A 17,686-nucleotide genomic window follows, 5' to 3' on the forward strand; every position below is an offset into this window, starting at 1 on the left:
TATAGCCTCCCATTCTTGCACCAGTGCCTGTCGGAGTTCCTGCAGTGTCGTAGGGGTTTGAAGTGCAGCGATACGTCGACCGAGAGCATGCCAGACGTGCTCGATGGGGTTTAGGTCTGGAGAACAGGCAAGCCACTCCATTCGCCTGATATCTTCTGTTTCAAGGTACTCCTCCACGATGGCAGCTCGTGGGATCGTGCGTTATCATCCATCAGGACGACCGTGGGACCCACTGCACCCCTGAAAAGGCGGACCTACTGGTGCAAAATGACGTCCCGATACACCTGACCTGTTACAGTACCTTTGTCAAAGACATGCAGGGGTGTACGTGCACCAGTCATAATCCCACCCCACAACATCAAACAACGATATCCATACAGGTCGTTTTCAAGGACATTAAGGGGTTGCTATCTGGTTCCTGGTGCACGTCAGATGAAAACCCGGCGAGAATCACTGTTCAGACTATACCTGGACTCGTCCGTGAACATAACCTGGGACCTCTGTTCCAATGACCATGTACTGTGTTCTTGATACCAGGGTTTACGGGCTCTCCTGTGACCAGGGGTGAGTGGAATGCACCTTGCAAGTCTCCGGGCGAATAAACCATGTCTGTTCAGTCGTCTGTAGACAGTGTGTCTGGAGACAACTGTTCCAGTGGCTGCGGTAAGGTCCGAACAAGGCTACCTGCAATACTCCGTGGCCGTCTGCGTGCACTGATGTGATGGTGAGATATCGGTCGTCTTGTGGTGTTGTACACTGCGGACTTCCCGTACTGTAGCTCCTGGACACATTTCCTGTCTGCTGGAATCGTTGCCATAATCTTGAGATCACACTTTGTGGCACACGGAAGGCCCGTGCTACGATCTGCTTTGACCAGCCTCCAGTCGCCGTAGTATTCTATCCCTCACAACGTCATCAATATGTGTTCTTTAAGCCATTTTCAGCACACAGTCACCATTAGCACGTCTGAAAACGTCTGCACACTTACTCGCTGCACCTTACTCTCACAGGCACCAACACACCTCTGCGTATGTGGTCTGCTGCCAGCGCCACCGTGTGACGACCGCAGGTCAGATGCACCGCATGGTCATACCCCGAGGTGATTTAAGCCCGCAAAGCGCCCACCAGAGTGTTGTTTCACCATGTATCAGCATTATACTTAATTTATGAGCATGAGTGTAGTTCTCACTACCATTCCGCTTTCAAGGTCTGTTAATTCACATCGTGAGGCTATAGTCACGTAGCAAACCTTTTCATATGAATTACGTGAATACAAATGCTCCACCAATGCACTGCCCTTTTACTTGTGTACGCGATACTACTGCCATCTGTATATGTGCATACCGCTATCTCACGATTTTTGTCACCTCAGTGTACTGTACATATTGCTCTCAACAGTCTCCACAATGACTTTCAAAATAGGGGCGTGGTCGTTTCGTTTGCGTACAAATAAACAAAGATTTAGTACGGTAAATTAATTATGACACACATCGCTCCATCTTCGCCAACTTCTTTTCTTTGAGAGAGTGAAAACCACGGGCAGTTGCAAACATTGAAGTCGCACTGGACAGCGCACGCATACGAGAAAGTGGCTTCACCGTGTACAGTATTTTATCGAGATATTCTTCATTCACCTTCCTTTCCTAATTAAATGAAAACATCAACGACCCATGTTAAAAAATGACTCTAAGCACTATGGGACTTAACATCTGAGATCATCAATCCCCTAAACTTAGAACTACTTAAACCTAACTAACATAAGGACATCACACACATCCATGCCGGAGGCAGGATTCGAACCTGCGACCGTAGCAGAAGCGCGGTTACGGACTGAAGCGCCTAGAATCGCTCGGCCACAGCGGCATTTTGCATAGAAACGACAATAATTCACAAGAAATATCCTGAAAACACCTGAAGAAGGGTCCTTGAAAACATCAAAGCTGAAACTTATGTGCGGACATGCTAATAAATCTGATTATTTATTAGGAAGCAAATCATAATCGCATTTCCAAAGGCAGAAACAATAAAGAGAGATTCCAGCGCTGACGATTTCTAGTCGTGGTAATGGGACATAAAAATTTAATACTTATTGGAGTAGACAGGAAGGTCCTACAGCATTCATCTGGCACTCAAAAGAGAAATTTGTCTTAAGAACTATGAGCGAGCCAACAATTATCAAATAAAATAAGTGCTGTTTTTACACATCAGGAACCGTTGTTTACGATCATAGGAAAAGTTAAGTCTTATACGGCACTTCCCGCGATCACCCAGAGAATATTCGCATATGAACAGGACAAATAATAGATATTTTTGCTGTTTAACAAGGGAAAATATGCAGTATCATTTGCTCTAGGAATGTCAGCCACCATGAAATAGCTTTCACGATCGGTCCGGGACTGCTGCAAACACGCATCACCATGCCACCTAGCGGTGGCGCATTGAAGCTGTGTCGTAGAGAGTGAAACTGCGTGCGGTAGAGATAGTCAATGAAACTGTCGACTAAAGCCATATTTTTCTGCCGAGGGATGATGACCCATCATATTAGTCGCACCGTTGTTCGGTCGCTAGTCTGTATTCTGCAGAATTAGTGAACTTTGCTGAGAATTAAGTCGCGATGTTTTCCTTCTTTCTGCTTGTCAAATAACATGTTAATTCTAAATTTTGTAAATCTCCTGGAAGTTACAAAACCAGAGCCGACACATATATTCAATAGTATTTTTTTTTTCAAACGAAATGATCCTAACCAGCAAAATGAAGTTCAGCTCCCGTCACACTACCGTGCTTTAGCGATCTCAGCTACCACGTCGACTAGAACCTTTTGACAAATTATTAGATTTTACAGCGGTTGTGGCATTTGATCTCTCGGTTTCTTTCTGGCATTTGGTCTCGTTATTATCTATGAATTCTGGAAGAACAGAAAACATAGAGCAAAATAGCGATTCTGCTTGGAATTTTGATGAATTAGCTCTATCTATGAACATTCTGCATGAAACATGTGTTTTTCAGTCCCTATTCCAATAGAAATCAACTTTCAGTTGCTACATATTTCAACGTTCCCCATTTTTAATTACGAATCAAAATGTATGCAATTGTTACGGTGGTATACGACAGAGTATTCCATGTTTGCACCATCTGTGCATGATAGGAAGTTACAGTGGCTACACAGGAATAAACAGCGCAGAATGAAGAAACGAATTATCACGATTCAACACTGAACGATGTTAAGATTGATACAGGCTTCCTGTTAAGGTTATACTGTTCAGAACTGCTAGCTAAGAACAGTGACTATACAGCACAAACTTAAATGTCAATGCGTAGGCTGTAGATAATACAGGAGACCATACTAATCAGAGACCACTAATGCTATTACAAACTACCGTAAAAACCATTTTCTGTCAGTTGCCGGATAGAGGCAATTATATCTGTAGTCCGCAAAATATTCTGAAGCGCATGGCAGAGGGCACTTTACATTTCACCACGAATTTGGAATCCCCTTTTCATTCGGTCACGCAGCGCGGGCAGAATGTTTGCTTAAATGCCTCTGTGCAGGCTGTAATTAGTATGAACTTTGCGGTTATAAGATATCGATATGTGTTTGACTGTAGCAGACTGACGGAAAAAAAGTCTCAATACCACGAAGGAGTTGTGCGAGAGAAATGAATGTTGATACACGTGTTTCTACATCTGAAAGATGGCGTCTATTCAAATTTCGTGCCAGTTGCGTAAGTGTGGCGCTAGTAGCTCCACTTTAGGGATGCAAATCAGATTTGCTTTAAAGACACGCTAATGATAGTCGTGGGAGTTAGTTACCTTTGAGACTGGACGTAGTGAGTTGATGTTAGTCAAGAATGCCTTTAACTCGACGAAGAAGCCAATCACTATTGCTAGCCCACTCAGTCTGAACGAGAAGCTCGATGTTGCTCCCGCCATACTGCAGAAAGACTTGGCAGACATGTAGCCACTATTCATGAGTGCTAGCAGTGCTAGTCACAAGAAGGTACGCTCGGAAGAAGACGGACTAGTCGCACTACCGAGAAGGAAGGCCGTCGTATTCGGAGTATGGGTGTGGTACATCGTACTGCGTATGCAGAAGTAATTCGAGCAACAGTCGGCACCACAGTGACTCTACGAATTGCTACAAATCGTTTAGTTCAAGGGCAACTCCTAGCTCGACGCCCTGTAACGTATATTCCACTGGCTCCAAACCACCACCATTTGCGACTTCAGTGAAGTCAAGCGAGAAGTCATTGGAGTGCGGGGTGGAGATATGTTGTGTTTTCTGGTGATAGCTGGTTCTGCCTCGGTGCCAGTAATGACCGCGGTTAGAAGGAGGCCAGTTGGGATCCTGCAACCAACCTCTCTGCGTGCTAGTCCCAGTGGATTTATCCTGGAGTTATGGTCTGGGTGCGATTTCATTTGGCAGTAGGAACTTTCTTGTGACTATACCACGCACTCTGGCTGAAAGATTGTACGTCAGTCTGATGACTCGACCTGTGCGTCTTCGTTCATGAACAGGATTCCAGGGGATGTTTCCCAACAGTATAAAGCTCGTTCACGTAGCGATGTTGTAACCCAACATACAGGGTGGTCGTAAATTCCCGTTACAAACTTGTAGGACTTGTAGAGGGGAGTGAGTATATAATATTTTGAATAGGAACACATGTCCGGAAACGTACCGTATTCGTGCTACAGCTGTTTGAAAACATGTTTGCTAGGTAGGTTTGCAACAGGATAGTCTTAGTGATGGGGTGCTTACGTCAGATAGGCTGATGTCATTTGACATCCTATCCTATCTCAATGACCTGGCTGAGCCTCATTCACGCGTCTGTCAGTGCTGGAGCAACATGGTTGAGTACAAGTTTGCAGAAAACACCGACATGACCTTCCTGAATGGCGAAGCTCAAGGCAATGGAAGTGCTGCTCGTCGCCTTTATCAAGAAAGTTCTCCACAACTTCAGACTACATCGCGTACCCTTTTCGCCACAATCACGTAGCGGTTTCGAGAAATGGTATCTTCACCAGCAGCAGGCGTGACTGTGGCGCTCCAGGGAGGCCCCACACGCCCTAACTGGAAGAGGCGTTAGTGCATCACGTTGATGAGAACCCGTCAGCAAGTACACAAGCAGTCTCCTTGTTTATTAATGAGTGGAAATGTAAAACAAGTGGTTTATTGGATCACGCCCAGTGAACTACTTGTAAAAATGTTGCATTAGCAACACGTTTTCAAATGGTTGTAGCACGGAAATGGTATGTTTCTAAACATGGGTTCCTGTTCAAAATTTTATGTACTCACTCCCTATTAAAAGTCCTAGAAGGTTGTAACGGGAATTTCAGACCACTCTGTATATTGCCTTGGCCTGCTCGATCACCAGACCTGGCTCCAACCGAGCACGTGTGGGACATCACAGGAGAACAATTCCAGCGTCATCCACAACCAGAATTCACCGTCCCTGCGCTGATCAAGTGCAACAAACATGGAACTCCATGCCATAAACGGACATCCGTCACCTGTATGACACAATGCATCCAAGTTCGCATTGAACGTTCAGGTGGTTACACGGGTTGTTAATGTACCAGTATTTCTAAACTGCAATAGCCTTTCTCGTGCTTACGTTAACCTGTGATCTTGCAACGGTTATCACTTACATGTGTTACCTACACAAATGTACTCCCAAAATTTCATTACTCTACATTAATTATTCCTTGCTTTTCGTTTCCGTTGGTGTATCTTCCTAGGTTCCTTACTCTTACTGGCTGTTGAAACTTTGTAAGTAGGCTTGACGTCTACATCGAAGTGCTCACCAGTTCAGGATTTAAACCATTTCCGTGACGCTGTCCTGCAACACAAACAAACATGTCACAAATCGTGTCCCCTGCTGTGTATGTGTTCTGTTGTTAGTGCTGTTAAGCGTGGTCTGTACACACTCTAGCAATATTGTTAGATAGACCGTACCATAGCCTTCTCCAGGGAAGGAGGTGGGGGCTGGCAAGAGGTGGCACTTGCCCCCGTCCTCGCCCCCTGGGAAGTGGAATACAGAATTTTTGTTCATTACATAATTTTCATACACTTCTAGAAGTGAACTGATAACCATCAGTTCTCTAGGATATAATAATTTTTTTTGTGCCACCCATAAAATTTAGTTCTTAATGGAGTGACAAGTGTCGAAACTGACTCACTCCTTTACATCAAAGATGGATGTTTTAGAGTCTTGCCATAACCTCCCTCCCCCACCCTCTCTCTCCCACATTTTACGTCTCGATAAATTTCTGCGCACTTCCATGGGTGGTACAAGAGTTCTGAATCAAACTTATTCGCAAACTGATTGCTTTTTCCCGGCATACTACCAATAAATCAAATCTGCTCCCTGTTTTATCTATGAGTCTGTGTGATCACTTCATTCCATATTTACATAAATTATTACACTCACGGTACATCGTACTGCGCGTAAATATGAGGAAAGTCCCTTTATAGTTTGATTCCACTGTTGACGATGGATCGCTGGAAAGAAACAACCGTAAAATTTCAGATTGTATTTGTCCGGAACGACCTAAGCCTAATCTACATCAGACTAGCTGCCAGGGGAGGAGATGCCAGGCTGAATGGTTCAAATGGCTCTGAGCACTATGGGACTTAACATCTGAGGTCATCAATCCCCTAGAACTTAGAACTAATTAAACCTAACTAACCTAAGGACATCACACACATCCATGCCCCAGGCAGGATTCGAACGTGCGACCGTAGCGGTCGCGCGGTTCCAGACTGAAGCGCCTAGAACCGCTCGGCCACACTGGCCGGCTGCCAGGCTGAGATTCGCTGCAAGAATGTAAGGAAGTGCAAGTCATCCACTAAAACAGCAGCTGACAAAATCCTAATGAGAACAGTTCTTGACTACTTCTTGTCAAGCTAGGGTTCTTACCAAGTCGGATAACCGGGAAGATCCGACGCAGAGCGCCGCCTTTCGCCGCCGATTCGTTTAGCAGACGCGAGAGATGCTCATCAAAGTCCAGTGGCGGAGGACAGAAGAGAGATGTTGTGCACCACGAAGACATTTACTGTTCAGATTGCGGTATGTTCCAAGGAGCGTCAGTTAACATTTAACGTAGTATACGTTCGTGACTACTATGACACGAACACTACCAGTTTAATTTTGTGTTTCCTTTGTTGTAATATGTGTTCATCTGTAATTGCCTTGATCCTTCCCCCGACTCGAAAGTTTCCTTTACACTCGTATATTAGTTTCTCTGCCGTTCTCGTCGAACCACCAAATATAATTGTCACTGTTACAAGATATTCTACACGTTACAAGTACTCGCAATCATTCTTAGCTGAGTTTGAATGTCCCCGTATCTTCCTTGTGGGTTTGTAAATTACAGGGATATTCCTTTATTTCCAGAAATGCGACAAAGAAGTAAACAGAGGTACATAAGGGCCAATTAATATTTTGTTATTAAATATTCCATTCAGCTATTACATTAACAATATTTAATTTACATGATCGATTTTGAAATTGTACAGTTACGTCCTCAGATGCGCTTTTAGCAGATCTTTTCAACCGAAATACTGGAAAAGTGATTCAAAACGTAGCTACATCGAAAATCGTTATTGCTACTGTGAACATAAAATATGCCAGATCTTGTATGCACCCAAGACAAAGACCAAACGTATAGTAACCAAACATTCATGCCTACCAAACGAAAATAAAAGGCATGAAACTCATGTTGCTTTGTGTTTGGACTTTACACTGGACGCATACAAGAACTTACATGCACTATGTGATCCAAAGTATTCGGACACCTCCAAAAACATACGTTTTTCATATTAGGTGCATTGTGTTGCCACCTACTGACAGGTGATTCATATCAGAGACGTCAGTAGTTATTAGAGATCGTGAAAGAGCAGAATGGAGCTCATGGACTTGAACGGGGTCAGGTGATTGGGTGTCACTTGTGTCATACGTCTGTACGCCAGATTTCCACTCTCTAACCATGCATAGGTCCACTGTTTCCGACATGATAGTGAAGTCGAAAAGTAAAGGGAAACGTACAACACAAAAGTGTACAGACGAACTTCGTCCGTTGACTGCCAGAGACCGCCGACAGTTGAAGAGGGTCGTAATGTGTAATAGGCAGACATCTATCCAGACCGTCACACAGGAATTCCCAACTGGTTCAGGATCAACTGCAAGTACGATGACAGATGGCAGGTGAGAAAAGTTGGATTTCATGTTCGAGCGGCTGCTCATAAGCCGCACATCAAGCCGGTAAAAGCTAGACGACGCCTTGCTTGGTGTAAGGAGCGTAAACATTGGACGATTGAACTGTGGAAAAACGTTGTGTGGAGTGACGAATCACTGTACACAATGTGGCGATCCGATGGCAGGGTGTGGATATGGCGAATGCCCGGTGAACGTCATCTGGCAGCGTGTGTAGCGCCATCGGTAAAATTCAGAGGCGGTGGTGTTATGGTGTGGTCGTGTTTTTCATGGAGGGGACTTGCACCCCATGTTGTTTTGAGTAGCACTATCACAGCACAGGCCTACACTGATGTTTTAAGCACCTTCTTGCTTCCCAAATCGGGGATGGCGATTGCATTTTTCAACACGATCGAGCACCTGTTCATAATGCACGGCCTGTGGCGGAGTGGATACTCCACAGTAACATCCCTGTAATGGACTGGCCTGCACAGCGTCCTGACCTGAATCCTATTGAACACCTTTGGGAAGTTTTGGAACGCCGACTTCGTGCCAGGCCTCACCGACCGTTGTCGATACCTCTCCTCCGTGCAACACTCCGTGAAGAATGGGCTGTCATTCCATAACAAACTTTCCAGCACCTGATTGGACGTATGCCTGCGAGAGTGGAAGCTCTCATCAAGGCTAAGTATGGGCCAAGCCACGATCTACATTTACGTCTATACACTGCAACCAGTGTAAAGTGCGTAACACAGGATATTTCCATTAACGTCAGTTACTAGACCTTCTTCCCATTTCACTCACATATGGGATGCGGAAGAATTACTATCTAAATGCCTCTGTGCATGCTGTAATTAATCTAATCTTGGCTTCACAATTCCTACGGAATCGATAGGTATAGGGCTGTAGTACATTCCTAGAGTCTTCATTTGAAGGTGGTTCTTGGAACTTAGTAAGCAGGCTTTCTCGAGATAGTTTACGTCTATCTTCAAACGGCTCCCAGCTCAGTACCTTGAGCATCTCGAAGGTACTCCCACGGATCAAACAACCTGCGTCCATTTTTATTGGCCTTCTCTGTGTACGTTAAATATTCCCTTTAGATCCAATTGGTACGGGCCCCACAAACCAGCAATATTCTAGGGTGGGTCACAGGAGTGATTTCTAAGTTAGCTCCTTTGTGGAATGACTCCCCAGTTGTCTACCAACAAACCTAAGTCTACTAACTGCTTTACTCGCAACTGAGTTCATGAGATTGTTCCATTCCACATCCCTATAAAGTGTTACTATTAGGTATTTGTATGAGTTGATTCCAGCTGTGACTTATTGATTCTGTAATCTTGAACCATTAAGTACTTTCATTTTTAAAATGTACTATTAGCAAGTTGCTAGTTTTTGCAGCACTTTGATATCTCATCAAGATCAAATTAAATATGTGTGCATCGCTTCCAGACAGCACTTTATTGTACATAGATAACTGCATTACCTTCTAAAACTCTGAGGTTACTATTATATTGGCTCCAAAGTCATTAATACACAACATGAACAGAAACGGTCCCAACGTACTTCCCTGTGGTACAACTAAAATTACTTCTACATCTGTCGGTGACTTTGCGTCCAAAGATAACGAGCTACGTTGTACCTAGCAGTAAATACTTTATTCAGTCACCAGTTTCACTTAATACCACATACGTTCGTACTTTTGATAATAATCGTAGGCATCGTAGTGAGTCAAACGTTTTTCACGAATCTAGCAACGCTGCGTCTATATTTCTGTCTTGAGGCATAGCTTTCAGGATGTCTTGTGAGAACATTGCGAGTTGGATTTGCTATGATCGCTGTTTTTAGAATACATGGTGGCTGATATGGAGAAGGTCTTTCTGTTTGACATACATTACATATAAGATTCTACAACAAATGAATGTCAGGGATACTGGGCGGTAGATTCGTGGATCACTTCTGCTTCCCTCCTCGTAGTTGGGTGTGACCTTCGCTTTATCCCAACTGCTGGGCGTCGTTTTTTGTTCTAGAAGTCTACAGCGGATTTTGTTTTAAAGAGGGGCAAATTCAGCTGAGAATGTGTTATAGAATCTGATAGGGTTTCCATCAGATCCTGGAGTTTTGGATAATGTTTGCGATAACAGCTGTATCTCAAGACCACTGATACTAATACGAGGAGCTTTCAGTAAGTAATGCAATACTTCTTTTTCTGAAAGCAGGTTCGTTTTATTCAGAATTCCATTATACCATTTTATTCGACACTCTTTGGGATAGAAAGCCTAATTTTTCAACATCATCTCCGTTCAGTGCGACGGCTTAACACCACCTTACTGGGATGGCCTCTATGCCCGCATAGTGCTGTAGAAGTGGTGGGGCGCTATTTATGGATTGCCGTTTTGTTCCCGCTTCGAAGTGATAAACCTATGTTTCATCGCGTGTGACAATGGTCTACAAAAGATTGTGCTGATTAGCCTCGTAACGCGCAAGGAATTTCTAACCGATGGTCGTTCGTTGCTCTTTATGGTGTTCTGTTAGGTGGCGAGGAATCCAACGGGCACACACCTTTGAGTATCCCAACTGGTAGACGAGTGTGCCAGCCCTACCAACCACAGACGATCCGTCGATCACCTCGAAAGAGAGCGTCCGCACGGTCCAGCATTAGTGGAGTCACAATTGTGTGCGACCAGCAGCACGCGAGAGATGGGGTAGATTTGTGCGACTTTATTGTGATGATGAGAGACGCCTCGCCCAACGACTCACCATGCTTTTGTTCACTGCCAGGTCCCCGAAGACATTCTGCAAGCGCCTATGAATATCTGCGATGCTCTGGTTATCCCCCAAAAGAAACGCTGTGACAGTTTTCTGCTTGGAACGCACCTCCATTACAGACACCGTTTTGAAGATTACTTAGAGCGCCGCCACTTATCGGAACATCATGAAACTGTAGGGGCTGAAGCGGAAATATTCCATGATGTCCCACAACAAATACCGCATTTTTTAACCAAAATCGGTCTAGAAAAAATTGTGTTGAATTATTTATTCAACATCTCTCGTATTTATATCACTCTTCTTTGCAGTGGTGCTAGAAGTAAATTGGGGCAATATCCCTGGATATTCATTTGCAAAGGAACATATGAAAGATGAGTTCAGCGTTTAAACTCTTTCTTTGATACCCTCAATTTCAGACCCTGTCCCGTCCATGAGTATCTGGACAGCAACTTCGGTATTGCTAACAGCGCTCCTAACCCTCTTCCCGATGTTCGAAGATGTTATTTGTCGGTGGGGACTATACACTGAAATTTTCAAAATTCTTCGGTGAGTTTGGAAACTTCAGCAAGTTTAATAAGAGAAAGGTAAAGTCGATATTTTGTCGTTGGGAAAAGAAGTGAGTTTTGAAAACGGGATATTTATACTAGTGTGAACAAACTATTTTGTCCAACCCTTGACTAATGAATAGTCGCAGCGGTTCCTAGATCGATACCGTTACTTCGTCATCCCTGCGGCGTCATTAACAGTGTAACATCCACAAGATTCAATAGCCGGTAACGAACACTTTACGGGCTACAATGTGCCTCTGGTGATAGAGTGGAGTGGATTATCAGCTTATTCGAAACGGGAGTGCGCACGGATCGACTGTTTCTTTTTAGGAGTGATTCACGCGGAGCGTCTAGGCGGCTGTCAGTTCTAGCGCTCTGGCCGAGATTCCATTGTGCGCTGACAACAATTAAAGTTGATTAGTGGCGCGGCCGCTGCAGGTCACCGTCACTGCCTCGCACAGTAGCCTGAATGGCCCGTAATGAGACCAACCGTGCTGTGCTCTGTGCTCCATGCCACTGCACGGCGCGGCGCGCCGTTATTAGATCGGCCGGCACCGGCGCGGTGGTTCGTCAGCGCCAACAACGAGCGCTGGAATCCTCTGGCCTTAATCAACAGGTAGCCAGGTAGGCGCCCGGGACAAACCGGGCCGCGTTACACCGCGCCGAGTTGCGGGAACTGTCGGCGGCGATGGCACACGACTGTGCATTCCAACCCTGAACGTGATGAGTTTCTGACGTCATAGCGTGGAAAAATGAAACCTGTGGAGCATATCTAGCATGTAAGATATTCTGAACGTGAGTTTAAAAGTAGACCATTGAGATGGAAGACTACCTCCTACGCCAGATACACGCCATCCCACTTCACTACAGAAACCCTTCAATTGAAGCCCATATGTATATGAATATATGCCGTTTCTAAACACTAGCGCCGGCCGGAGTGGCCGAGCGGTTCTAGGCGCTACAGTCTGGAACCGCGTAACCGCTACGGTCGCAGGTACGAATCCTGCCTCGGGCATTGATGTGTGTGATGTCCTTAGGTTAGTTAGGTTTAAGTAGTTCTAAGTTCTAGGGGAGTGATGACCTCAGACGTTAAGTCCCATAGTGCTCAGAGCCATTTGAACCATTTTTAAACACTAGCAAATTGAGAATTTCTCGTGAACCTGTGGTTAATTTATAGCTTCTTATAAGAAAATGACGGGAGACTTTATATTGGTGGTTAAGTGATTACTTTAACTTGCATTTTATGAAAGCATGCCGTTTCAAGGCAACGGTACATTGAGGATCCCTCAAAAACGTATTTTTTATAATGGAAATGAGCGTTCGGCGTCATTGGCCGGGAGGCCCCTTACGGAGCAGGTCCGGCCGTCTTGGTGCAGGTCTTATTACATTTGATTCCACATTGGGCGACCTGGGCGCCGGATGGGGATCAAATGGTATTGAAGACAACACAACACCCAGTCCCTGAGCGGCGAAAATCCCCGACCCAACCGGGAATCGAACCCGGGCCCTTTACGAGGGCAGTCCGTCACGCTGACCATTCAGCTATCGAGGCGGACATTTGTTAGAATGAAATCGTCAGTTAACAACATACCTATGAATTAAGATTTCAGGAGATGGTAAGAAATAAAGTATGGTCGTCAAGTATTTATTGTCGATGTAGCGTAATGAGCGAAGACGTGAAACAAACGATGTGTTGCTGGTTTGCGTCTCACTGGTTCTCAAATTTCTTTTGATTAATCTTCGCGTGTTATAATAGGTTCTGATACTTTCTTATTAGTTTAATATACAGTGTTGTGTACATATAAGGCGCTCTTTCTGAGGAATGAGTTTGATTGGCTTTATCTACCACACAGCTTGCAGTAATATACACTGACGCAACAAAAATCACAACATCGGGAAAGAGTTTTGCGACATAAACTAACTTGTAAGACGTGTTTCTACATCTGAAAGATGGCGTCTACTCAAATTTCGGGCCAGTCGCATCAGACTGGCGCTAGCAACGTCACTATGAGGGCGCAAACCAGTTTGCTTAAAATACATGCTGCAACGGTCGCGAGCCTGTTACGTTTGAGATTGGACATGGTGAGTTGAAGTTAGCCAAGAACCCCTTTAAGGCGATAAAGTCGCCATTGCCAGTACCTCACTGAGTGTGAACAAGGTCGTGTAAGAGGGCTACGAGAAGCTGCATGTTCCTTCCTCGATATTGTAGAAACATTTGGCAGAAATGTCCCCACTATACACGATTTCTGCCAGCGGTGATCACGAGAATGTGCGGTCGCAAGAAGACCGGGCTCCGGACGTTCACGTGGCACTACCAAGACACAAGACCATCGTGTTCGGCGTATGGCTCTGGTGCATCGTACTGCATCTGCAGCAGTAGTTTGAGCAGCAGTTGACTCCACAGTGACACAACAAACTGTTACATATCGGTTACTTCAAGGACAGCATCGAGCGAGACGCCCTGTAGCGTGCATTCCACTGACCCCAAACAACAGCCGTTTGCAACTTCAGTGGTGGCGAGAGCTCACTAGAGGGTAGGCTAGAGTTCTGTTGCGTTTTCTGCTTGAAGCTCGCTCTGCCTCGGTGTCAGTGATGGCCACGTGTTGGTTAGAAGGAGACCAGTAGAGGGCCTGCAACCAAACTGTCTTCTTGCTAGACACACTGGAGCTGCGCCTGGAGTTCTGATCTGGGGTTCGATTTCGTACGACGATAGGAGCACTCTCGTCGTTATCTTATGCACCCAGACTGCAAATCTGTGCGTCCATATGGTTATTCGAGCGGTTGTGCTGTCGTTGGTGAACAGTATTCCAGGGAGTGTTCTGCTACAGAATAATGCTCCCCCACATGTTTTGTCCGATCAAGTGCCACAGGCATGGAACTCTACTACAATGAAATGAACACCCTTAGCTGCTTACAGGCGTTGACATACGTCAACGGGGACAGATGAAAATGTGTGCCCCAACAGGGACTCGAACCCGGGATCTCCTGCTTACATGGCAGACGCTCTGTCCATCTGAGCCACCGAGGACACAGAGGGTAGCGCGACTGCAGGGATTTATCTCTGGCACGCCTCCCGCGAAACCCACATTCTCATCGTATTGTCCCTCACTACATTCGTACTGCCCCCGCCCATTATACTTATTACTCGCGGGGTGTTGCCGATTCCCGTAAGAGTTCGGGCACTGTTTGTGCATTCGCACAGAAGAATAAGATAGTCAAGTGGCCGGTGAGCCTTAACTATATATATATACTAAGATGGTATCTGTTCTTTCGGACATGTGTCCTGGATGGGTCAGATGGATAGAGCGTCTCCATGTAAGCAGGAGATCCCGGGTTCGAGTCCCGGTCGGAGCACACATTTTCATCTGTCCCTGTTGACGTATATCAACGCCTGTAAGCAGCTAAGGATGTTCATTTCATTGAAATTTCATTCTAACGAATTGCATGGTCACCGATGGTATCTGTTCTTTCGGACATGTCCGAAAGAACAGTACCATCTTAGTACATACGGAACTCTATCACTCATATTAACATCCAGCACGTTTGCATACTTTCATGCTTGCATCGCATATTCTGGTGGTTACTCCAGTTGTTAACGTAGAAGCATTTCACATTTGCAGCGACTTATCTCGCGCTTGCATTAACCTGTCACCACGTAATATTAATGACTTACATATGTAAGCAAGACATATGTATTTCCGAAATTTCATTTCTCTGCATTAATTATTTTTTGGTGTAGCGGCTTTTTCGTCAGTGTGTGTTGCACTTCCCTGTTTCAAGTTTTGTATTCTCATGTTGTGTTGTGTACATAGTTCCGCGTAGTCAGCACGTACACAACTTTCCCACTAGAGCTCGCCCCGCTAAGCACAACAGCGCAGGCGCAGCGCTCGTCCGTCTCCGCACTACGAGATGGTGCTGTCTTAGAGGCGGACCAAATTCTGCTTCCGCCGATCCGCGTATTAATATGTCACGCAGCCAATGAGATTGCTGCCAACGTAGAACCTTTTCTCCTCGCGGATCACACTCGCGCAGTGATACCTGAACGCTCGAGGTATTATAACGAGTGTACAGACCTCCGATCAGTCAGTCTGCATTTGTCTGCATTTGTCTGCATTAGTCTGCTTTAGTTTGTAGTCAAGTTTCAGTCTGCGCCTAAAAAGATTATCATATTCTTGTACATAGCCATGATGATAAATGTATAGACACTTTATCAAGTATCAGAGATATGTGAGAATAAGATTAACGTACCAAGACCAAAGGAACTTCAGATTGTCAATTGTAAACAGCATCCAGAATCAAGTTACGTAATATCTATGCTTTTTATTATTTTAATAAATGTGTGTGAAAATTAATCAAGTTCTGTTTAAAGTTGGTCACCGTCAATCTGCTACTCTAAGCGTGCAAGTGGCATTTCTATCGTCTGACCTAACGGCAGAAGATAAACACGCCACGATAAGACCACGAGACACATTGCTGACACTCGCCTACTTCGTTAGAGCGAAAAGTCAAATAATCTGATGGTGTGTGTACCGAAGGTCTTACAGTACGCACACCACATGTTGTAAAGATTCTGTTACTAAATAGGAACAATAATCAAATAAGAAAGACATTACGGTTTTACTAGAAAGTGAGAATAACGAAATAAGTTTCATCACAGTCTGCCTTCGGCAGTGACACAGTGCGGACCGCGTTGCCTGCCAGCCGCGCTGTGGTGCGCGCGCCTGTTTGTTTACGCCGGAGCAGCTTCACGTGTGCGGTGTTGTGAGTCTAGAACGTGATGGCACACTCGTACAGAAAAACGACTTTGAAGTTCAGCTTTGCGAACGACTACACACGACCAAAGGCACACGAGATTGAACGTTTCTTAAGAGAATAGGTAAAAATCGATCCACAGGAAATCGTGGGAATCAATTTATCGATCGTTTCTAGCGTCGTCTATGTCAAGCTTGTTGACGAGGCTGCTTGCGAAAGACTTCTACAACGATCACCGAACGGGTATCGTTTCTGTCATGCCGACGGGAATGTTGGTACGGTTACAGTCGATCACGCAGGAATGGGGATCCGCACTATACGAGTCTTCGAACTTCCGTTTGAGGTCCCGTCTGAACTTTTTACCGACGCCTTTCGACCGTACAGTACAGTTCTATCCCATGTGGCCGAAAAATGGACGAGTTTTACCACGTACCCCGTTTTAAATGGGGTGAGACAAATACGAATAGAACTGCGAAAGCACGTCCCCTCTTATTTGTACATAGGAGGTTGTCGAGCGATTATAATCTATGATAGGCAACCTCGGGGTGGGGGAAGGAAGGTCACGTCCGCTCGGAATGCCTCCAGCGACGTTTAGTGCAAACTCAACGGGATGACGTTCAGGCGCCACAACAGATGACTGTCTTACCGTTGACCTTTGTGGAAGCCCTGAGAGGCGATGTGAGGGAGATTTCCGATGGGCACCAGCAGCTGCCCCCTATAGAGAACATGGACACCAACGGACTGGAACTCCGACCACCGGTTCCACCACAGCAGACACAGGACACCACACAAGAGATGCAGCTGACGGCCGCTCCAGGCTCATCCGTGGTGGCTGCCAGTGCTTCCACCGAGAGCGTGATAGGCCAGGACCCAGACGGAGGATACGCAACCCAAACAGCCGATGCGGAAGCAAGGCAACGGAAACAGCGTTCGCCGAAGAGAAGAAAGAAGCGTCGACTGACTTCTGCTGACGATAGCCATAGTCCCGAGGGGACAGTGGACGACAACGACGGTATCGACCTGGGACCAGTGGATTCAACAGATACCGAGATGACGATGCAGGAATTACATAGCGACGATAACTTGAACTCTCCTTCCGGTGACCGGAAAGCAGAAGTGGAGATGACAACTGTCCAACATCAGAGCGATGACAACGTTGCCTCCCATTCTTCGACCAGTTCCGGAAATATGCTGGGGTATTGGGCGCAAGAAATGGACCAACAGGAACAGGATGCAAATACGAACGCGACGATTGAGGATAGTCCTGGCCAGAGGCCGCGAGGGTCGGGAAATGTTGAACAACTTAGTGTGGTGAGGAGCGCCGGGGGTGCAGATAGACGCTTAATGACACCGCCCTACAACTGATGAACACACGCCAGGCGTACCGCATTGCCACGATAAACATTAATGGCATTCGGACACCGCTTA

The sequence above is a fragment of the Schistocerca piceifrons genome, chromosome 3 (assembly GCF_021461385.2).
Source record: "Schistocerca piceifrons isolate TAMUIC-IGC-003096 chromosome 3, iqSchPice1.1, whole genome shotgun sequence".
In the NCBI taxonomy this organism is placed as follows: Eukaryota; Metazoa; Arthropoda; class Insecta; order Orthoptera; family Acrididae; genus Schistocerca; species Schistocerca piceifrons.